Source organism: Lutra lutra, chromosome 11 (assembly GCF_902655055.1).
Source record: "Lutra lutra chromosome 11, mLutLut1.2, whole genome shotgun sequence".
Taxonomy (NCBI): Eukaryota; Metazoa; Chordata; class Mammalia; order Carnivora; family Mustelidae; genus Lutra; species Lutra lutra.
In genome coordinates this window covers 54100066-54122818 of record NC_062288.1, presented here as the reverse complement: position 1 = coordinate 54122818, position 22753 = coordinate 54100066, and the positions used below count along the sequence as shown (strand labels likewise).

At 40.7% G+C, this 22753-nt stretch overlaps 1 long non-coding RNA gene across 1 annotated transcript in view; it reads right to left on the bottom strand.

Annotated features, from left to right (window-relative positions):
- The window catches only part of LOC125081096 (uncharacterized), a 44961-nt gene extending 29058 nt beyond the window's left edge, over window positions 1-15903 (bottom strand). The window contains exon 1 of the long non-coding RNA XR_007121584.1: window positions 15684-15903. This is a non-coding gene — a long non-coding RNA (uncharacterized LOC125081096). The remainder of the gene's footprint in view (window positions 1-15683) is intronic.
- Window positions 15904-22753: the final 6850 nt, after the last annotated feature.

Here is a 22753-nt window from a genome sequence, read left to right as displayed (position 1 = left end):
TAAGAATGATGACCCTATACTAATAGTGCGTGAATTTCTTAATTTTAAACACTTTTAATCCTTTTTCTCCTTTCCACTGGGATCCCATAAAACATGATACTGTAAAGAAACATTATCCTACAGGCATAACCAAGGTGAGGCTTACTGCTTTGTACTGGAAATGGTCAAAAGAGTCTACCTACTGAGATTGATAATGTGGAAAAAAAATAGATAATGTAAATTTGTTTTTTATTTTTAAAAAGGTGATATCTCACACACATATTGAACTATAGTGTGTGGCAAAAATGGTCAGGATAATATCTGAGCTCAATAGCATTTTCCCATAAATTACTGTGTAGGTACCATTAATCACTGTATTCAAGTACGATGCATCGCCTGCTTAATTCAGTTGGTTCTGATTTGCACATCATTTCAAAGAATGCAAAAAAAAAAAAAAACTAGAAAAGTTTTACTTTCCACATTAGCTACACAGCTCATCCTCTTCTAGTCGTATATCAGGACAGAAGTAAAAAATCAACCGATTTCTTTGGTTGACTTTTAAAGCCCTGTTTGCAATTACTTTTAGGCAAAAACTTTAAGTCTTTAGCATGAACTATAAGGAATGGAATTCAGTCCCAATATAGTCAGTTATTTCCGTCGTGGTGATTGTTATTTTGATACCTCATAAAATAAATTAGTCATTTCCCCCTCCTCTTGAGTATCTGTGAATGCATGTGTGACTGTGCCCTGAGTGTGACTGCTTATATGTGTGTGTGCATGTGTGTGTGTGTGTGTGTGTGTGAGAGTGTGTGTGTGAGAGAGAGAGAGAGAGAGAGAAGGGGGCATTATGTATTCATCCTATATTTGTGGTTAATATAAGAGGCATGGAGTGTTAAGTTTCTTTCAAAAACAGAAATCACCAAAAGGGAACTCCCATACCTTTCCATCACCATGGAAAAACCCACCTCTGTTTCTAGCCTCTCTCTTTCCCCTGTTTTCAAAGACCACTGAGTTCAGATGTGTTCTGGTTCCTGTTTTCCCCTTCTCATTCTCTCAAGATTCTGGTTACTCCTTAATGTCAGAGTCTCCTTCACTCTCTCCCCGGAAATTGTGTTTTTAATCTCTCTCACAAAAGGACTCTTTGAATCAGCACTCAAGCATATTCTCATTTTGGTCAGATGAGAAAAATCCACCCAACTTTAAAGCTCTCTCCAGGCTACCCCTTGTATTTTTTCCCCCTCAGTATTTTCTTTTTTTTCTTTTTTAAGATATTATCTCTTTGACAGGGAGAGAGGGATCACAAGTCGGCAGAAAGGCAGGCAGCCCCTCGGTATTTTCCACACAAAGTGATACTACTGCTTCACCTATCAATAACTTAGCAGCTAACTGATCCAACTTCAGCCCCTACCTTGTCACCAAACTGCCCTTAAAACTAAGCTTCTTCCTTATTCTACTGAGCTATTTTGCATGCAATCTTCTTCATCAATGTGTAAAATTCCAAGAATGGCTGAGCAAGGTATCTGATACTGGAATATTTAAACTCTGACTATATTCTGCAAAACCCAGGCTAAGCAACGACTGCTGACAGAGAAAGACAAATACCATATGATTTCACTCACATGTGGAATTTAAGAAACAAAACAAAGAGCAAAGGAGGGGACGGGAAGAGAGGGAGAGAGAGAGACTAAGAATCAGACCCTTCAGAGACCAAACTGATGGTTACTGGAGGAGAGGTGGAAGGGGGGATGCAGGAAATTGGTGATGGGGATTAAGGAGGGCACTTGCTGTGATGAGTGCTGGGTGTTGTACAGAAGTGATAAATGACTACATTGCATGCCTGAAACTCATATTACACTGTATGTTAACTACCTGGAATTTAAATAGAAACTTTTAAAAAAATGACCACTGAAAGTTAGGGTGAGACATGTAAACGTCAAGCAACAAGAAGTTCACAGACATAAAGTTTTGTCCTTGGCAGAGGCCTCTTCATTTTGTCATTCTTGAAGGATCATGTGGGAACTTTCTCAAAGTTTCTAGCAGATGCCAAGAATGCAAATTTCATTTCAGATTAAAATCAGTAAGCATAAATACTGATATAAAATGAAGACTGATACCAAAATAAAAGTATTTCTATTACAAACTCATTGTATAAAGACCAGAAAATACAGATTTAGGAAAAAAAGTTCACATGATCTGTCCTTCAGCCATTCATCACTATGGTTAACTATGTTTTACTTTGAAACCTATGGTTATAAGCTTTAGCTATGTGCAAATGCAAATATAAAAAAATTTAATAGCATTGTATGTTGCAAATGTTTTATACCTTGCTTATTGAGTGGATAACTAATATATTTGAAGTATTTTTCTATGTTAAAGATTCATTTTTATAACTTTTTATTATGTTGCTAATATATTTTAAAATGGAATAATATTGTCAGTAGAAAAGTATACATTATCCAGGTTTAACAAGTATTGATATTTTATTATATTAGCTTAGACTGCTTCAGAATGACACTACAGATATGGCTGAAGGCACTTATTTAACTTTCCCCAGTCTTTTTAACCTCCCTTACTTCCTTTAAGTGTAGATTTTCCATTTGTATTTTAATTCTTTTACTATATATGTATGCGTCCATAAAATATATAGTGTAGCTTTGTGTTTTTAAATGTATACAATTGATTCTAGGTTTATGTACCTTTTTTATACTTCTTGCTTTTCTTGTTAATCGTGTGTTTTGTTTTGTTTTGTTTTGTTTAAGAGACAGAAGGAGGAGGGGTAGGGGTAGAGAGAGAAAATCTTAAGCAGGTTTCCAAGCCCAGTGCTGGAGCCTGATGTGGGGTTCTAATACATGACCCTGAGATCATGACCTAAGTGGAAATCAAGAGTCAGACACTTACCCAATTGAGTTACCCAGGTACCCCATTAATGATATTTTTTATGTTTGTGTTAACATATCAGGATTTCATTCATCTTACCTGACTTAGAGTTTCTAGTTGTGTGAATAGCAGATGTTTCTACATCATTTTAATTGACCGCAGAGTATAATTTAAGTGTATCACACTTCCTTAAACCATTTCACTCTTTAGATTTTATACAAATTTGTGTAATACTATGTAAATCTTCTAAGAATATGGTTATAGCCATACCTTTGGTTACACCTTTCATTGCTTTCTTGCTGAGCCAAAAAGTATTCATACCCTAAATTTTTCTCTCAATATTTCCAAATATATATATATATAGAAAAGTATATAAATTTATGACTCTATTTTTACACTTATAAACAATGAATAAGAATACATTTTCTTTTCCAGTTTGTTGTATGACAAACAGACTTATAATTTTAATTTTCACTTACTTGATTATTAAAATATAGCCTCTGTCTTCCTTTTTAGTCACTTGCATATCTTTTGTAACTTCTTTGGGTATGTCCTTTGTCCATTTTTCTATCTTGTGACCTGTTTCTTCCCATATATTAGGATAATACTTATAACCTCTTTGCCCTACTAACTATGTATCATTAAGAGTTTAGAAATTCTATGATTTTTTTCCCCATCTTTTCTACCCTGGATATACCATCTTAAAAGCTGTTTCCTCACACCTTAAAAACCCCAATTTTTACACGAAATGTTCATCTCTTTCCATAATGTCGACATTTGAGGACCTCTAATTCATTATACCTGAGGCCAATATAAACAGATGATTTCCTTAGCTTTGTATTTGCTGGGTAATACAGAAAGGATCCAGATCAAGGTTAACTACTGAGGAAGGTAGGAGTTCCCTTATCATTTTTTCACAGCTTACTAATTATTTGTGAAGACTCTGAAGATATGAACCTGGTATTTAACCTTCTATCAGGGGAGCAACTCTTGAGAGCCAAGGAAACTTCAGCTAACAGGAGATCTTGAGCACATTTTGTCTTGACCCCTTTACTCCCATTCTGTACATGCCTTTGGACTGAGAAACTTAAATAATAATAATTTCGAAAACGTAATATTTTGACATAGATAGCTTTCATGTTAGAGGAACAATTTCATAGCCTTTTCTCCTGTCTTCCTATGAGAGGGATTCAGACATAAGGAAACATTTCACTGCTCTCTCAGTCCAATAACTGCCTCATAATTTTTCAGACAAATCAGTTTATACCTGTACATAAACCTGTCCACTGCTGAGGATTTTCAGTGTATAGAAAAACAGAAGAAATTTTTCAGAGGTAGAAGTGCCCTTTGGAAAATCAGTGGCCTTGTGACCTATTAAAAAAATAAAGAAAGATGGAGTTGGGGTTTTAGTTGATCTTAAAGGTTTTATCAGTCATAGAAGAGCCTGAGAAGACAGCAGAATAGGAGGACTGTAAGCTCACCTCATCCTGCAGATACAACTAGGTAACATTCACATCAGTGTCGATAACCTAGAAACCAACCCTAAGACTGGCACAACAAACTCCACAATAAAAGGGAGAGAAAAAGCCACAGTGAAGAGAGAGGAAGGGTGGAGACAGTGGGGAATTAAACAGACCATGGCCATCCATGGGGGCTGGGGAAGCCAGAGACATGGAGAGAGAAGAGAAACAGACTATCCCAATATGGAGTCCACGTGGGAAAATGAATCCCCTCAACATTTGGCTTTGAAAGAAAGAGGGGCCAAATTTCATGAGTTCTTAAAACCAGTTCTTTATGGCCTAGAACTTTAAAAATCAGCAGGACTGGCTCTGGGAAAGTCTGAAGTACGCAGGAAGCTGAGTCCCCATCCTGAGAGAGATACCATGACAAACAGCCTGTGGAGATACAGCAGAGAAGCAGCAGTTTGAGAACGGCCTGGGGCCTATGAGAAGGAGAGTGGTTTACTCATTCTGGAGCATGTCCCACCAGGGCAGAGGCAGGGATCATGGAGGGACTTTTCTATGAACAAAGGAGCTGGCATAAGCCATCTCCCTCCTCCGTCCCTCAGCATAAACATGGCCACCTGCAGGAAAGAGCCCAGTGAGGGAGGGAGGGCATTCACTACCTAACTCACTTACTCCAAGCCCCGCCCCCACACTTTGGCAGAACAGCTTCTCCCAGTCCCATCTGCCTCAGTCTTGGCCCTGCAAGTCCCCTGAGAATACCACTGCAAACCTTGCCAACACCACATCTCCCAACCTGAGTGCTTTGCAGGGTTTTGGTCCCTGAGGCAGTGGTAGCAGTAGTGGTGAACCATGCAGAAGCATGAGCTGTACCTTGTCAAAAATGTGCACCCCATTCTGGCTGGGGACCAAACACTTCCCACGACAGGCAAAAAGAACCTCTGCAGATGACTGGATTAAGGGAGAAAGCAGCCAGGACACAACAGCAAAACATATGCAACCCTCAAAGAAGACAGCACCTAAAGCTCCAGGTTCTGGTGAACAGGGAACACTGCACTGCTGGGCATTAGAGGATCTCTTCTTAAAGCCATTACTTTCGAGAGTGGGAGACATAGCTGACTGCTCTAACACAGAAACAGACACAAAATTAGACAAAATGAGGAGACAGAGGAATATATCCTATATGAAAGAACGGGACAAAACCACAGCAAGAAATTGAAGCAAAGCAAATAGAATATGCCAGATAGAGAATTTAAAGTAATGATCAGGGGTGCCTGCATGGCTCAGCTGGTTAAGCAGCTGACTCTTGATTTCTGCTCAGGTCATGATCTCAGGGTCGTGAAATCAAGGTCCTGTGCTTAGCAAGAGCCTGCTTGGGATTCTCTCCCTCTCTCCTTGCCCCTCCCCCTGCTTGTGCTTGTTCTCACTCTCTCTCTAAATAAATAAAATCTTTAAAGTAATGATCATAAAGATACTCACTGGACTTAAGAAAAGAATGGAGGACATCAGTGAAATCCTTAAAAGATAAAGAACCAATCAGAGGTGAAGAACACAACAAATGAAATTAAAAACACGCCAGACGGAATAAATAGCAGGCTAGAGGAAGCTAAGGAACAAATTAGCACTCTGGAAGAGTAATGGAAACAACCACAAGTACCAAAATAGCAGTAAATACACAACTATCAATAATGACTTTGAATGCAAATGGACTAAATGCTCCAAAAGACATAGGATGACAGAATGGATTTAAAAAAAAAAAAAAAAGACCCATCCATAAGCCTTGTATAAGACTCATTTCAGACCTAAAGACATATGCAGATTTTTAAGTGAGTGGTAGAGAAACATTTATCATGCAAATGGATATCAAAAGAAAGCCAGAATAGCAATACTTATATCAGACAAAATGGACTTTAAAGCAAAGACTATAACAAAAGACAAAGAAGAACACTGTCTAATCATTAAGGGGACAATCCAACAAGGAGATACAACAACTGTAAATATTTATGCACCGAAATACATAAAATAGCTATTAACAAAAGTAAAGGAAAGTAACTGATAATAATACAGTAACAGTAGGGGGTTTTAATGCCTGACTTACATCAATGGACAGATCAACACAACATAAAATCAATAAGGAAACAGTGGCTTTGAATGACATACTGAACCAGATGGATTTAACAGGTATAATTCAGAACATTCCCACCCTGGGGCACCTGAGTGGCTCCATCAGTTAAGCAGCTGCCTTTGGCTGGGTCATGATCCTGGGGTCCTGGGATCCATCCCTATGTCAGGCTTCCTACTCTGTGGAAAGCCTATTTCTCCCTCTCCTATGCTGCCCTCTCCTCCCCACCCCCAACTGTGTGCTCACTGTCAAGTAAGTAAAAACAAACAAACAAACAAAAAAAAAACCCACAAGGAATAGTCTACCCTAAAACAGCAGATTACATATTGTTTTCAAGCTCACATGGAACATTCTCCAGAATAGATCATGTAGGCCACAAAACAAGTCTCAACAAATCAAGAAGATTGAAGTCACACCATGCATCTTCTCTGACCATAAGACTTTGAACCTAGAAATGAATCACAAGAAAAAATCTGAAGAGATCACAATCAGGGAGGTTAAATAATATGCTACTAAACAATGAATGGGTCAACCAAAGAAAGCAAAGAAGAAATGAAAAATTACATAGAGAGAAATGAAAATGAAAACACAATGGTCCAAAGTCTTTGGGATACAGCAAAAGCAGTTCAAGGAGGGAAGTTTATAACCATACAGGTCTACCTCAAGAAGCAAGAAAAATCTCCAATAAACAACCTAACCTTAAACTTAGAGGAGCTAGAAAAAGAAGAACAAACCAAACTCAAGAACAGGAAGAGGAAGGAAATAATAAAGATTAGAGAAGAAATAAATATATAGAAACTAAAAAAACAATGTAATAGATCAATGAAACCAGGAGCTAGTTCTTGGAAAAAAATTAACGAAATTGATAAACCCCTAGCCAGACTCATAAAAAGGGGGGAGAGGGAGAGAGAAGTAGGAAGGAAGGGAGGAAGGGGACTCAAACAAAATCAGAAATGAAAGAGGAGAAGGAACAGCTGATACCACAGAAATACAAATGATTAGAAGAGAGTATTATGAAAAAGTATATGCCAACAAACTGAACAACCTAGAATAAAGGGTTAAATTCCTGGAGACATAAAACCTATCAAAACTGAAGCAGGAAGAAATAGACCTATTAACCAGCAATGAAACTGAATCGATAATCAAAAAATTCCCAACAAATGAAAGTCCAGAACCAGATAGCTTCATAAGCAAATTCTACCAAACATTTAAGGAGGAGTTAATACCTATTCTTGTCAAACTTTCCCAAAAAATGGGAGAGGGAGGAAAACTTCTGAATTTGTTCTATCAGGACATCATCACCTTGATACCAAAACCAGATAAAGACATCACAAAAAATGAGAACTACAGGCCAAGATCTCTGATAAACATAGATGAAAAATCCTCAACAAAATACTAGTAAATTGAATCCAACAATACATTAACAAAATCATTCACCACAATCAAGTGGGATTTATCCCCAGGAGGCAGGAGTGGTTCAATATTTGCTAATCAATCAATGTATATGTCACATCAGTAAGAGAAAGGATAAAAATCATATGATCATTTCAACAGATAATAGAAGTGTTGACAAAGTACAACATCCATTCAATATAAAACCCTGTGCAAAGTAGGTCTACAGGGAACATACATCAGCATTAAAGGTCATATATGAAAAACCCACAGCAAACATCATCCTCAATGGGGAAAAACAGAGAGCTTTTCCATTAAGGTCAGGAACAAGACAAGGATGTCCACTTTCACCACTTGTATTCAACATAGTACTGGACTCCTAGCCACAGCAATTAGACAACAAAAAGCAATCAAAGGCATACAAATTGATAAGGAAGATGTAAAACCTTCACTATTTGCAGATGATGTGACACTATATATAGAACACACCAAAGACTCTAGCAAAAAACTACTAGAACTGATAAATTTGAATTCAGTAAGGTAGCAGGATATAAAATCAATGTACAGAAATTCATTGCACTGCTATATATGAATAATCAAGCAGCAGAAAGAGAAATTAAGAAAACAGTGATTGGCCCCCTTGCAAAGTTGAAGGCTTAAACAAAGCAAATGAATGGCTTTGGGATATCTGATATTACATATTTAATACACACATTAATATATTGAAACATGCAATGGTACTCACATCTGCCCATGTATATTTTAAACATATATTTTGTTAGATATGTCATATCTATCAACAGAAATAGTTAAGTGTAGTCACAGAGGTACATTTAAGAAAACTTGGCTTGAGAAGAAAAGTCAGAATGCCATCAGTGCTAAAAAATCTGTGTGTCCACTTCTCAGCATCAGGATATACAAATCTTTAAATCATTTAAGACAGTTCATTTTCTTTTTCCTACAGATCTCTGGAGATGGTGGTCTCTTGGACTCCTTTGGGAGAATAATATGATACCTCTAACTGTTCCCATATGCTTGGGAAGAGAATCCTTGGAGACATGAAAATTTTCTTCAAATACAGTTCTCTCCCTTTTTAAGTGAAAAAGCTCTCCTTACTCTCCGAAGTCAACTCTCCATAATTCAAATTTAATAAAAAATTGTCTAAGTTCAAAGCTGAGGGCTACTGAATTGTCCTTCCCTCCATGGAAAACAGCTTTAGCCAGTAAAGAAAAATAATCACCACCCTATATCAATCTCAGTTTTCATCAATTTTGAATATGGAAGGTTCTTAGTAATGCATTCCTCACAAAAATCCCACAACTTTCCTTGGTCAGCTGTCATGTGGAGGATCTTTAGATTTCTTGGGCATTGTTCCAATAACCAGGCTATGAGCAGAGGAGCTAAGTCATACGAAAGGCATATCCTCATATGAGGTGAAAGACTTACTCATAATTAACTTCAACAGCCTGTCTAAAAATCTAGTGGACTGTCAGTCTCTGGAATTGTCCAAGCAAAGGTAGAATGATCTTACACTGAGGGTGTTGTAAGAACACTCATCGGTTAAAAAGTTGAGTGGGACAGCACTTATGTTACCTTCCACTATAACCTTTTATGACTAAATGGATCAATTACTTTAAACTTTTCTTATGAGAGCTATCTTGTATTTCTTCAACAATCCCAGTTGTCATTTATAAATTTTTCCAAATTATTTACATATATAATATGAATTTTAAACATATACATATAACTGATAAGCAACATTTAGCAAACACTATATATTTGAAGTCATAGACTTAAAATATCTGATAAAGGACCAAGAATACTCAATGGAGAAAAGACAGTCTCTTTAATAAATGGCACCAGGAAAACTGGATAATCAACATGTAAAAGAAAGACTCTAGAACCTATCTTACACTACTCACAAAAACTAGTTCAGAGTAGATTAAAGACTTAAGTGTAAGACTGGAAATCAAAAAACTCATACAAGACAAAAAAAGGCTTCTTGTTGATGATTTTTTGGATAGGACATCTAAAGCAAAAGCAACAAAAAGCAACAAAAGTAAAAACAAACCAGTGGAACTACATCAAACTAAAAAGCTAGTGCACAGAAAAAGAAATGATCAACAAAATGAAAAGCACAACCTAGGGAATGGGAAAAAATATTTGCAAACCGCGTAGCTGATAAGGGGTCAAAATCCAAAATACATAAAGAACTTATAAAACTGAATAGCAAAAACCAATCTGATTAAAAATGGGACCCGACTAGACATATATATACATATTTCTATGTATACACATATATTTATGTGTATACACATATAAATATATATACATATACATATTTACTTACTTATTTTTTTATTTTTTAGCATGAGAGTGTACATGCACCCCAGCAAAGGTAAGAGAGGGGCAGAGAGAATCTTGAGCCTGTTCCACCATCAGCACCAGCCTGTTGCAGGGCTCTAATCTCACAACCGAGAAATTATGACCTGAGCCAAAATCAAGAGTCTGATGCTAACTGAGCCACCCAAGTGCCCCCCCGCCTTTTTTTTTTCCCTGTAAGTAAGCTCCATGCCTATGGCAGAGCCCAACACCGACCTTGAACTCACCACCTCAGGTCAAGACCTGAGCTGAGATCAAGAGTTGGATACTCAACTGACAGAGCCTCCCAAGTGCCCCCTGAATAGACATTTTTTAAGGCAGATATATGAATGGCCAACAGACACAAGAAAAGGTGATCAACATCACTAATCTTTAGGGAAAGGTGAGTAAAAACCATAGTGAGATATCACCTTATGCCTACTACAAGGACTATTACTAAAAGGAGGTAACAAATGGTGGAGACAATGTGGAGAAAAGAAAACTCTTGTGAACTGTTAATGGGACTGTGAATCTGTTTTAACTTCATAGCATAGTCTTTTGACTGTACCTTTTTTTTTTCATTTTTTTAAAATTTAAATTCAACTAACTAATATGTAATGTATTATTGGTTTCTGAGGTAGAGGTAAGTGATTCATCAGTCTGGGTAGGGGTCACCTAATCAGGTAAGTACTTAAGGGGGACTGGGGTCTTCTTAAAATCAGGAAGATCCATCTTGATTTTTTTTTTTTTTAAGTAGACTCCTTGCCTAGCATGGAGCCCAAAGCAGGGCTTGAACTCATGACCCTGAGATCAAGACCTAAGCTGAGTTCAAGAGTCGCACGCTCAACCAACTGAGCCACCCAGGTGCCCCTGCCATTTTGCTGATCTTGAAGGAAAAAACTCATGTTGTAGAGGGAGTCATGTGGCAGGAAATGACAAGTAGCCTGTAGGAGCTGAGAATGACCCTCCCCCACCGAAGCTGGCAGCCACTAATCTATGGAGAATTAGTCCTACAACTGTAAGGAACTCAATTCTGCCAACAATCTCATGAGTTTTGAGGAAGGAACCAAGCCACAGGGACTGCAGCCCTAGCTAACTCCTTGATTTCAGGTCCCTGAGATCCTGAGCAAAGGACCCAGCTAACCTAGCTCCTGACCCAATGAAACTGTGAGCTAGTAAGTCAGGGATGTTGTAAGCAGCTAAATATATGGTAATTTATGGGGCAGCTATAGAAAACTAATACAGCCACTCTCCAGTTTCACCTGGAAATATCCTACCATGCACCAGGACCTGGTTTAAGTGTTTATCTCTTTCGTGTTTGCCCTGATTTCCCCAGCCAAAAGTTATCTTTCTCTAAATTTCTACAGGACGTCTATTTCCCCTTTGTGGCACTCCCCACTTTTCGTACAGCCATTTGTGTAGATCTTTGGTCTCCCTGGGTGTAAGTTCTTGAGACCAGAGATGGCCTTGCCATCACACGTATGCGTTAACATTCTGTACAATCACTGAAACAACTACTCACTTGTCTTCGGGTCATTACTGCTCAGGGATCTAGGAGTTAAGCTTCAGGCTTCAGCCTCACACTCATTTTCTGGTACTTCTGAGCAGCTTCACATGACTTAGCCCAAGTACAGAATTTGGTGACCTAACCCTCCCTCAAACCATCATCCAAAAGGCTAATTCTTTTGTCAAAGAGTCAACAACGTGCAAGTTCGACATATTTAAAATCCAGAGTTGAAGGTCATCAGACACAGATTTCAGAGTGGGGAAATTTACAGATAAGCCAGGTAGCACTTGGAGCCCCCGGGGTGGGGATGGTCTGCTGCCTGCTGGACAGACGCCAGGTTTGGGGTAGCCAGTTGCTCTCTCCACATGTGTCACTTCTTTTTTACTAAAACCGCAGCTTCTCCCACCTGTGTGTGCTCACGTGGATTTAAATAAGAAATAACCAGGAAGCCAGGCGCTGAAAAGAGCTTCCCCAGCAGTGGAAGCATTACGGCCAGAGTTGGTTAATTGAAATCATGCATCGAACTAAGTTGCCACTCTGATGCGATCTGACAAAAATGATCATAGGATAAAATTGCCTCTTGCTGATCCCCACCTATCTTCCATTTCAACTTGCAGCCAGATTGAAGCAAACTGCTCCAATTTACTGCTCCCGACCTGCTGATAATGGACACTTTGCCGTGCACTCTCCCTTCATTACCGCTCAGGTCAGGGCTGTTAACAGGGACTCTTGCCACTTTTGACAGATAGTCACTACCAAGATGAATGGCGGTAGCCACATGACCACTTAGGACCGGGCCTTCCCTCTCCAGCACCTTCAAAATGCCTTTAAAAAGAAAAAAAATAAAATAAAAATAAAAGACCGCACTTCACTGTTTAACTCTTTATTAGCTAGGAGAATCAATAGAAACCAGGCAACTGTGACCTCGTGATTCCTTTACTGTAGAGCCGCAAATATTACAAAGAAATCATTTAACAGCATTTTAAAATGAAAGTTGCTAGTGAGGCTGCCTTTGTACATTTTCCTCCACTGGGGGATGGAGACTGGGCTGTACCTGGAGTTCTCTGTGGGGAGGGAGGGAGTCATTAGCCCAAAGTCTCAACTGGCTAAATCTGATCAAGAAGTGGCTACTTTTCTGAGTTAAAATTGGCTTGTTTCATAATGATAAAAATGATTTGTTAGAGCAAATAGGCTCTTTTTACTACCACAAAGACAAACAGAACCCGAGAGGCCGGTACTCTTTCAATTATTCGCAAACAACCATTTTTGAAAACTTTTTAATGCCAACATATCTAAGTTATTCTTATATTTAGAAAGAAAAAAAAGATGAGAGAGGAAGGCATACATTGGTATGTTATTTCTTTAATAGATTACACAAGTTCAGGTAGTGTTAATGACTAAGTTTTAAGAGCACGCTAAAGGGGAATGCAGCACACGTTTTATGTTCCTTAAAGCTCCTAACTTAATTCTATGTATAAACTATATATGCAACTGGTATAGAATGCTCTCGTTTCTAATTCTTGATCTGCTCATCATTTCTCCATTTGACCAACAGTCAGATGAGAGCTCTGAACTCTTATTAGATTTGCACTGTGTTGTCTAATTCACTCTGCCTCATGAAAGCAGATGAACTATTAAATACCATAATCTTTATCCACCATTAAAATTAATTGATTTTTATGTCACTTTAGAACTAATGAATTATTTAGAGACAGTCTCATAAACTACAAAGCATAGTGGGAAAGCTCTTCTATTCCCTATCATTTCTAGTTAGGTTGAACAGTCCTATGCCTTCGTTAGTTTTCCTCGCAGCAGAAATCTCAAAAAGATAGCTGTTTTCAATAATTACACTTCATGGAGAAGAGCCACATTTATGGAAAGGGTTTTGAAGATGTGATGCTTAATATTACTCTGGGAGAGGTTTGTCATATGGACAGATATTTCCAGATTCAGTTTGGTGTTGCCATCAGGATAATATAATCGGAATGGACATGCTATTAAGCAGAAATAAAACCCTAGCAAATAGTAATAATCATAAAAATAAATACATGGGTAGTATTTTATTATGTTGCCTAAAAAAATCTTACTTGATATTTTGGTTCAAAGATTGCATAGCTATATTATGATGATAATAAGTCATGGTTGTGGAAAATGTATTGTGTGCCAGGCACCATGCCAAACAATTTCAAATGCATTGTTTCATTTAATCCTTAAACGTCCCCACGATACAGGCTTTATTTTTGTCCTTATCTCAAAGGTAGGGAAACTGAGGCTTAGAGAGACCGAGCACCTTGTCCCAATTCACAGAATTAACAAAAGGAGTTGGCATGTGAACCACAGCAGTCTCATGCCAAAGTCGAACTCCTAAATGTTCTACCCTGCTGCCTCTTTCTTCTCAATGTCACTTTATCACTTGGCATGGATGGTGAGAGAGGTCATTAACTGTTCACCATTTTTATCTGTTTAATGTTTATTGAAAGATAATCCTTCCACTTGCAAACTGGTTCAGTCAATGACAAAAATTCTTGCTTTCTAGAATTATTTTCCAATACTAGTAAAATTGCCCCGTGTAAATTTTAGGAAACTAACAAAGCTCTGGGTTTAATAGCACTCCTTGTCCCCCACTGTGACATGAACAGTGGGCAGAAGGTATCGACAAGTCCACGTGCCCTGCAGAAACCTTGAAAAGCGAGTGAAAAGGAGGACCCCAAAGCATTAAGGACGGCCATTGTGATGAGCTCCCGCGCTTGTAAGTGATGACTCACTTTCTACACCCGAAGCTCATACTGCACTGTATGTTAAGTAGCTGGAATTTAAAAACTTGAAAGACCAAGGGGGGGAAAAAAAGACCCAAAACATCTCAGGCTGAGTGAGGGGACCATGTATTCTGCTTCGTTTGGGACTGCCCTGTGTTTTGTTCGTGGTCCTGACATAATTATTAGAAGAACCCCCTTTCTATTCTCAGTATTGTCTCAGTTTGATTAATAAGCTAGAGGGCTACCACAATCTTAAGACAGAAGTTATTCCACTTTTCAGTAAACTTGGCTGTAAACCACCTCTACCATTCCCACAGAGGTCCTGCTTGAGTGAGCTGTATTTCAGATCCGCACGCTGGAACATCGGGAGGAGTAGATAGATGGATCTGCTTCACCGGACTCCCTACCCCTTGCTCTCATTTGCTGGTGGTTGGCCACTGTGATGGTCTTTTTGATACACCAGTTTCGCTAGGCTAGAGCAGAAACAGGCGTTGCTGTGCAGGTGTGTGCAAAGGTAGTTAAAGGCCATAATCATTGGCGATAACTAAGGGAGGTGAGCCCCCCAAATCTGGGGGCACCCAATTCAATCAGCTGAAATGCCTTAAGGAGCAGATCTGAGGTTTCTTGAAAGGAATTCTGCCTGCGGACCACAGTGTCACCAATGCCCAGGACTTCTAGCCTGCCCACCTTCCCTATGGATTTCAGACTCACCTCGCCAGCTCCTGTAATCAGGAGCTGTAAGCCAGCTCCTTGCACCAAATCTCTTAATAGTACATCCTGTGTTCTGCTTCTCTTGTTGAACCTGACTGATACTGATACCCTAATGCCAGGTGAGCGCTCCTTCAAACCCTTCGTACACTCCCCCAGGCTCTTCCTTATGCCTGGGTCATGCCAGGGGCTCTCTGCCTCCCCTCTCTCCTTAGCCAGCTGCCAAAGCCAGATAAATGTTCCTAGATCACTAATCTCATAATTTTACCTCTCATCCTTTTTAAGGGCTGATACACACCCAAGCACTCTACCAGACACTGATGACACAAAGATAAACAAAGTATTACTTCTGTTTTCCAGGGTCTCACACCCGCATCACTCCCGAGCCTAAAACTTGCAAAGTTCCCTCCAGTGCTTGAAAGACAGGGGAAACTACCCAGCCTGGCAAAGCAGACCAGGCCGACTTCCATCTGCCTCCCAAGACTCTAATCCCCCAAGTGCCTAAGGCCTGAGCTTACCTGCTCCCCTCACGGCTTCCCACAAGGCAGGGCGTTTCCCGTGTCTTTGTTTTCAGGTCAGTGTTTTGTTGTCCGAGGCGACACCGGCCTCTTTAAAGCAGAATGAGATTCAGAAAATGAGTTACAAAATTGCTGGAAGGTCTGGTGACAGGAGCCCTCGAATCGTCCTTCCAGGACAGCTCTGAGAGTCACAGCGCCAAACTGGCCCATCATGGAAGCCGCTTCCTGGGCCACAATCCGGAAGACAGAGAATCCGCCGCACCGGGGACGAGACTTTGATCTCAGGCTCAGGAAGCTGCTGCTGGCCACGGCCACCACGTCTGCCCCTCCGCTCCGGTGAAACCAGTGGCTGGTCATGAAGAAAGCGCTACAGCAAAACCAGCCTCTTCAGGAGGAACTTGCTGGCGAAAAACTGGTGAAGCAGCGGGAAGATGGCTTCCTCCTCACGTCCGCCTTCACGTCTGGCGTGAGCGCCTCGAACAGGCCCTTGGAACAGCAGCTGCAAGGGATTCTGGGAAAACAGGGCATTTAGCTTCCCAGCTGCTGGTGGCACGAGAAGGCTCGCCAGAAGGAGGTTAAGGTGAAAGCCGAGTGCCTTCCCGCATTTCCCCTCACTGTTGTTCATCCACCTCGGGAAGTTTGTACGCCCATCCTCCTCAAATAAGGATTATCAACTTTAGTAAAAAGTCTTCGGGTCCTCAGGACGTAGCGTGATTTCTAGCCCATAGAGGTGTGTCAGATAGATATCTGTTCAATAAATGAATGAAACCCACGTTATAATTTATTCCTTTATTGACACAATCACAGTGATAAATTATAGTTTATCTTAAGTAAATCTTTTCCAACAAATTATAGGAACCGTATGCCATATGGTGCCCAATATAACACATACATGTGGAAGACACTCGATACACATTTCTGGAATGGATGGGTCAAAGAACAGCGTCTGATATGCATACCTCAAGAAGACCTGTGAAACCCGCATCAGTGTTCCTCTAGGGCACGCAGTTGTTGGACTGTAAGGTAATATTTTGCATGTTATAGAACCCATGATATAAATATTGCCTCTGTTTATATATTTTGTCTCCTAAGAATTATTTTTATTGGTGTCTCTTCCTCCTAAAATTGCAGCCTAGTGAGAACTAATTTTATACAAACGTGATATAATTTTTCAAATTAATACACTTCATTTTAAAAGACTAGTGATAAGGAAGATTTATGTAATAATCATGCTCCTGATCATTTATGTTTGCAGTGAGGAGAAAGGCGGATAAAACCTAAAATGGGAAAAGTCAGGGGCACCACTTGACATGATCGTAGTGCGACGGTCTGTATGTTTGTGTCCCCTTAAAATTCACATGGTGAAATCCTAATAGCCGGATGTGATGGAATTAGGAGGTAGGGCCATTGGGAGGTGATTAGGCCATGAGGGTGGAGCCCTTTCTGAACAGGACCGGTGCTTTTATAAAAGACACCCACAGAGCGCCCCAGCCCTTCCTGCTAGGTGAGGACACAGTGAAAAGTCTGATACTCAAGAGGGCCCTCGCCCAACCCTAACTTGGACTTCCAGCCTCCAGGGCTGTGGGAAACAAGTTTCTGTTGTGTATAAGCCAGTTGGTGGTATTTTGTGAGAGCAAGCTGACTGGTCCAAGACACATGTCAAATATATTAAAAATGCCAGAAAGAATAGAAAGATGGCCTTTGCAAGAATGGGGTAAATTCCTACGAGAAAGCCTTGCTGTTAGAACCCATTGCATCCCCCTGAAATTTATCCCCACACATGTGAGGTGCTTGTCATGCACACTGTACCTCTGGAGAAACTTTGAACCAGCTGAAAAGAATGTTTCAGAATGGAACACTTTGACTTCTGTTGCATCTGTACTGCAGACGCTGGAATGAGTCACATGGTGTGCCTCCCACAGAACAGGCAGTGTCTGACGTTTACCCTCTGTAACCTACCAGAGTGCCTCAGATAGCCATCTATGGCCGGGTAGGTTGTTCCTGGAAAGATTCGTGAACGGTGTTATTCCGTGTATTAAGTTAGGGATACCACTATGCTTTCAAGAAGTCTTCCCACCAGTTCCTTAGAATCCCTTCATTAACTAAACCTATTTAAATTTAATTAAAAATTATATATTTCTTTCCTATTAAACCGAAACTGCTATAACATTATGCACATTTTCCAAAACATGTTGTGTTTGAGAAATTTTCTTTGCAGTAACTTCCCTTGTTAACATTTTCATGACCATAGATGAGTCTCACCCTTAATGCTGTAGTTTCTCGACCCTGGCATTAAGAGCATTCTGGACCAGATCTGTCCTCCTGTGGGGGTCATTCTGTGCCTTTTAGGAGGTTTAAGAGCAACCCTGACCTCTACCCACTAGGTGCCAGTCACAAATTCCTTCTCCCTCTTCTCCCTCTGCCCCACTCAATGTGGATAATCAGGACTATTTTTATTCTTGCCAGTGTCCCCTGCTTGAGAATCACTGCTTCACCTCCTTAAGGTCAAAGTTCTTGGTGATCAATAGCCTTTGCTAGAAATCAGAACAATCAAGGCTGTATCTTCAAAGAATTAGAGAAAAATCCTTTTTCTTTTTCTTTTCTTTTATTTTCAGTAGGCTCCACACCCAATGTGGGGCTTGTACTCACCACCCCAGCATTGAGAGTTGTATGCTGCACCAACTGAGCCAGCCAGGCACCCCTAGATAATCATTATTGCTTTTTGTGCGCGTGAGATGTAAGACCCTGCATGGTTATTTAAATCAGTTTAACGTGACACAAAACATGAATTTTTCCATTATTTTAGAAAGATAAATCTGAGTTGCCTGGGACCACCCCCAACCCCCATTTTTCTGCACTAGATTATTATTTAACTATAGAGATTAAAATCTTTAGAATTTACATTTCAATAATCAACTTATATTTCAATACCAAAGCTTTACTGCACTCTCTGCTTTTGAACTTGGGTTAAAACTGAGCTAACTCCTGAGGGGCCTGGGGGCTCCGTAGGTTGGGCGGCTGATTCTTGATTTCGGCTCAGGTCATGATCTTGGGGTCATGATCTTGGGGTTGGCTGTGAGATCGAGCCCTGCCTTGAGCCCTAAGGTAGGCTCGGTGATCAGCGGGGAGTCTGCCTCTCTCCCTCTCCCTCTGCCCCTCCTCCTGCTCCTACTCTCGCTCTCTAAAATAACCTTTAAAAACAAAACAAAACAAAACTGGGGCACTTGGGTGGCCCAGTCAGTTAAGCTTCTGCCTTCAGCTCAGGTAATGATCCCAGGATCTTAGGATGGAGCCCTGCATTGGGCTCTCTGCTCAGCAGGGAGCCTGTTTCTCCCTCTCCCTCCGCCCCTCCCGTTCCCGTTTGTTTTCTCTCTCTCAAACAAACAAACAAAAACTTTAAGAAGAAACTCCAAAAAACAAAGACTGAGCTAACTTAGGGTAGTGAGTGTCAGTTCATCTTTCAGGCTTACATAGAAGGAAACTACCACAAAGTATACAGGAGGCTGGACTCTATTTAAAACAGAATAGAGGTATGTTTAAGTTGCATTTTCTTTGCCCTTGCTTCACTAGCTCCAGAACTAAAGATTTGAATCTCGGGTGGGGAAGAGGTGCAGGAGGTCAGTCATCAGCTTGAACAAATGTCCCAGGAGTCAGATCATTTGACCCTTAATGGAATGGGGCTGTTCCACTAAGGTTTTCCCTCCTGGCGCTTGGGCACATTCCATGTTGCTCATGGTTTCATGACCATGTTCTTGGTGGCTCTGGTCAAGACTTCCCAGCTTGCCATCCTCTCTACCTTTTGCTTAATCCCAATCTCTTTGTATTTTAAGTTTCCTGTCACAAAAAAGACCTCACATACTGAATCTCTGTATCTTCCTTTTAAAACATGTTCCTCTCTGTTGTTTTAGAGGAGGCCCTTGAGGTTTCTTTTTCATCCATTTTCAATTACATAGTCATAATTATATCACATGAGTACAAGGAACCTGTATTTTTTTTTTTTTTTCAGTGCTTCCTAAGCGAAGCTGGGGCTCAGCAGCACAAACATTCCCTAACTGCGGCCTGAGAGCACAGCCAGGAGAATGGGAGGACAGTCAACCAGAAACTACTGAAGATTCCTTTGTTTGTGCTAGGAGAGTATGTCATAACCCACTGGCCACCAGGAGCACACCTGAATGACCCAACTGCTTCCTTTCAGCCCCTATAAAAGAAGTTCTTTACTGTTTGTGCCCTGGGCTAAAGTAGTCTATGATTTCCTGGATTCCCCATATTGCTTCCTGGCAGTGGTTAACATTCCAGCAAGTTCCTTATCGCTGTGATAATTCCCACAGTCTCCGGGCCTGGATTGGGTGGGGAGTGGTCTGTCCCCTGACACTGAACACAGCTGACCCCCTGAATCCAGCTGTGTTTAACGTAGATCCCAGGCAGTTACTAACAGGATCCAGTGCCACAGGAAACCCTGGGGTTGTGCCGTCCACTGAGGCTTTTCCGCTCCACTTCATCACCCACAAAGCCACTCATGGGTCCTTCTTGGATCCCATCATATGGACTGGTTTCATGCAGAAGGCAAGGGATCAAGTCTGTCTTCAACTCGTCTTGTCATCTCAAGGAGCGATGAGACTAAGCGTGGATCCAGAGGGAAATGAAGCTGGAGGTTAATACAGTCACACACACACACACCGGTCATCTATTGCTTTTATGCTTTTCAGAGTCTCAGCTAAAATGGATCCAGAAAGAGCCCCGTGATAACATACCACAACGTTGATACAGTAAAGAACAGGCTGGTATAAAAATGTCTTTGCACCTTCCCTGGCACCCTCTCATCCTCACTGGATGAGGCCCAGTGTTTGTTTTGTGAAAGCTTTAATTTATTATATTGACCACAAAAAAAAAAAAAAAAAGTTTTTGCAAAGTCCTGCATTCAAAGCCCAGAGACCCATGATCTCCAATTGTTTTGGGCCACAAAAAAATAGTTTTATGCTTAGACTGGCCACAGAGCCTCAGAAACAAGGGGATTAACACTTTGTAGCTTCCTGTGCTAAAGGGCTTCAAAGTGAGCCTCACAGCCGAAAGGGTCAGGAGGCATGATGCCTGTGGGTGAGGAGCATTTCTCCAGGATGAGCTATGTTGAGGGGGGTGTGCTAATTTTTTGGGTCTTTTCTAGTGAGGAAGGTGGATTTGGGAATTGCCTGTGTTGCTTTCTAGACGGGTTTGAGAGTTACCGTCCTATGAGCATTACCGGGAGGTGAAATGTTCCCAACTCCTTTCAAATCCTCCTTGGATGGGTGCTTAACAGGAACCAGGTAACCACGGAGGCCCATGGCTTCCTTGTACTTGATATTTAGGAAAAATATTTAGGGAAACCCCTCTCTCTGATTCCTTAACGGGGAGTTCTTAGGTTAAGCTGGTGTGGAATTGCTCCAGCAAGTATTTATTGGCACCTACAAAGTTCCAGGTGTTAGAGATACAGCAGTGAACACAAAGAACCAAATCTACCCTCAAGGAGCTCAAATTCTAATGAGAGGGCTAATAAGGTCCAATATTTTGAGACCTCGCTATTGGTCAAGTATGGGTTTAAGCGCTTTATTTGTATTATCTCAATCCCCACCACAAACCTATAATGTCAATACTATTATTATTCCCCATTTGCAGGTGCAGATATTGGGGCTCAGCAAGCTAACCTGCCCAGACACCTTGGCTGGAGAGCCAGCCATCTCAACCACTATCTGATCTTCCAGGTCAGAATACAGGCTTAATTGCAGGAGGGATTATAATGGCAAGGCAGAGTTGTCCTTTATGAGTTTGGAGACTGGTGCCAGTGTTTTAATGCCTAAATGCAGTCCTTCGGAGCAGCAGTAAAGATGGAAAATTCTCATGCACACTGCACCTGTGTCCATGAGAATGCCATGGAGAACAGGCTCCCTTGTTCTCTCCTGATTCAGGTCAGACAGCACTCGCTCTGCCTGTGGAAGTCAGTCCCAGTGAAACTCTTTACCGGGGAATCTAATCCGCTCATTCTGTGTTCAGGGAGTCAAGCTTTTTTTCCTTCTGAAGCCCAGCCTCACTCAAGACACCCTCCATCACGGAACCTGTTTATCAGGAAGAAGGCAGCACGGCAGCTCATAAAGTTTTAGGTCACACAGCTCCCAGTGGAAAGAGTCCACGAGAGAACACTCCCTAGCTAAAAAACGAAGATTTGCAGTGACAAGGTGATGAAAAGCAAATCACGTGTGCATAAACGAAGCCACCCAAACATCCACACACCCGCTTACCCATTGCCTACCCCACAACAACAACAAAACCCACAAAACTGGCCACACACAGCCAGATGTGTAAGTTTGCAGTGAGAACAAAGGCAGCCATAAATATTCCAAGGAGCCAATAAAAAGAAGAAGATGAAGAAGAAGAAGAAGAAGGAAAAAAAAAAAAAAACCCAGGAGTGGTTAGCTCTCCAGAGTAATGGGCTCCATAAAAGCTTTTATTGTTAAGAGAGTTACTTTACTAAGAGCTATGTGAAAAAAGTCGAACGAATGTGAAAAATTGCATGCAATAACCTGAGCTTGAAGATGATTATCAACCTCTGAGTCTTGTATTTTGGAGTAAGTCAGTGCCGCTATTAGGAGATTGCCATTGTAGTTAAAGAAAAGCTTGTTTTGTACTTTTCTCCCCCTTCTGGGTAAACAGAGAGTCAATACAGGCTTCTCCTCTGTGCTAGCCCACTTATTTGAACAATTATTTTAAAGACGTAATCCAATCTTACCATCTTTCTGAAAGTGCAACTCTGGTGAAATTTTCCAGCAGAGTTCTACACACACAACTTACTAAAACAAGAATTGAGTTATTTCCAGCCTGTATTCCTTCCCTCCCATCTGCCCTTCACCCGCACCCCATTCTTTAGCCATCTGTTTGTTTTGTCATTGGCTATTGACAGGATAGTGGGTGACATTTAAGGGAGTGGACCCATCTGCACTTCAACCATTCAAAGGCTAGCCAACTAGAATGGTAAAAAATGGATTTTTTTTTTTAAACATTATTTCCTTAGACTATCTGTGTGGTTTTCCTGACCTCAGTAT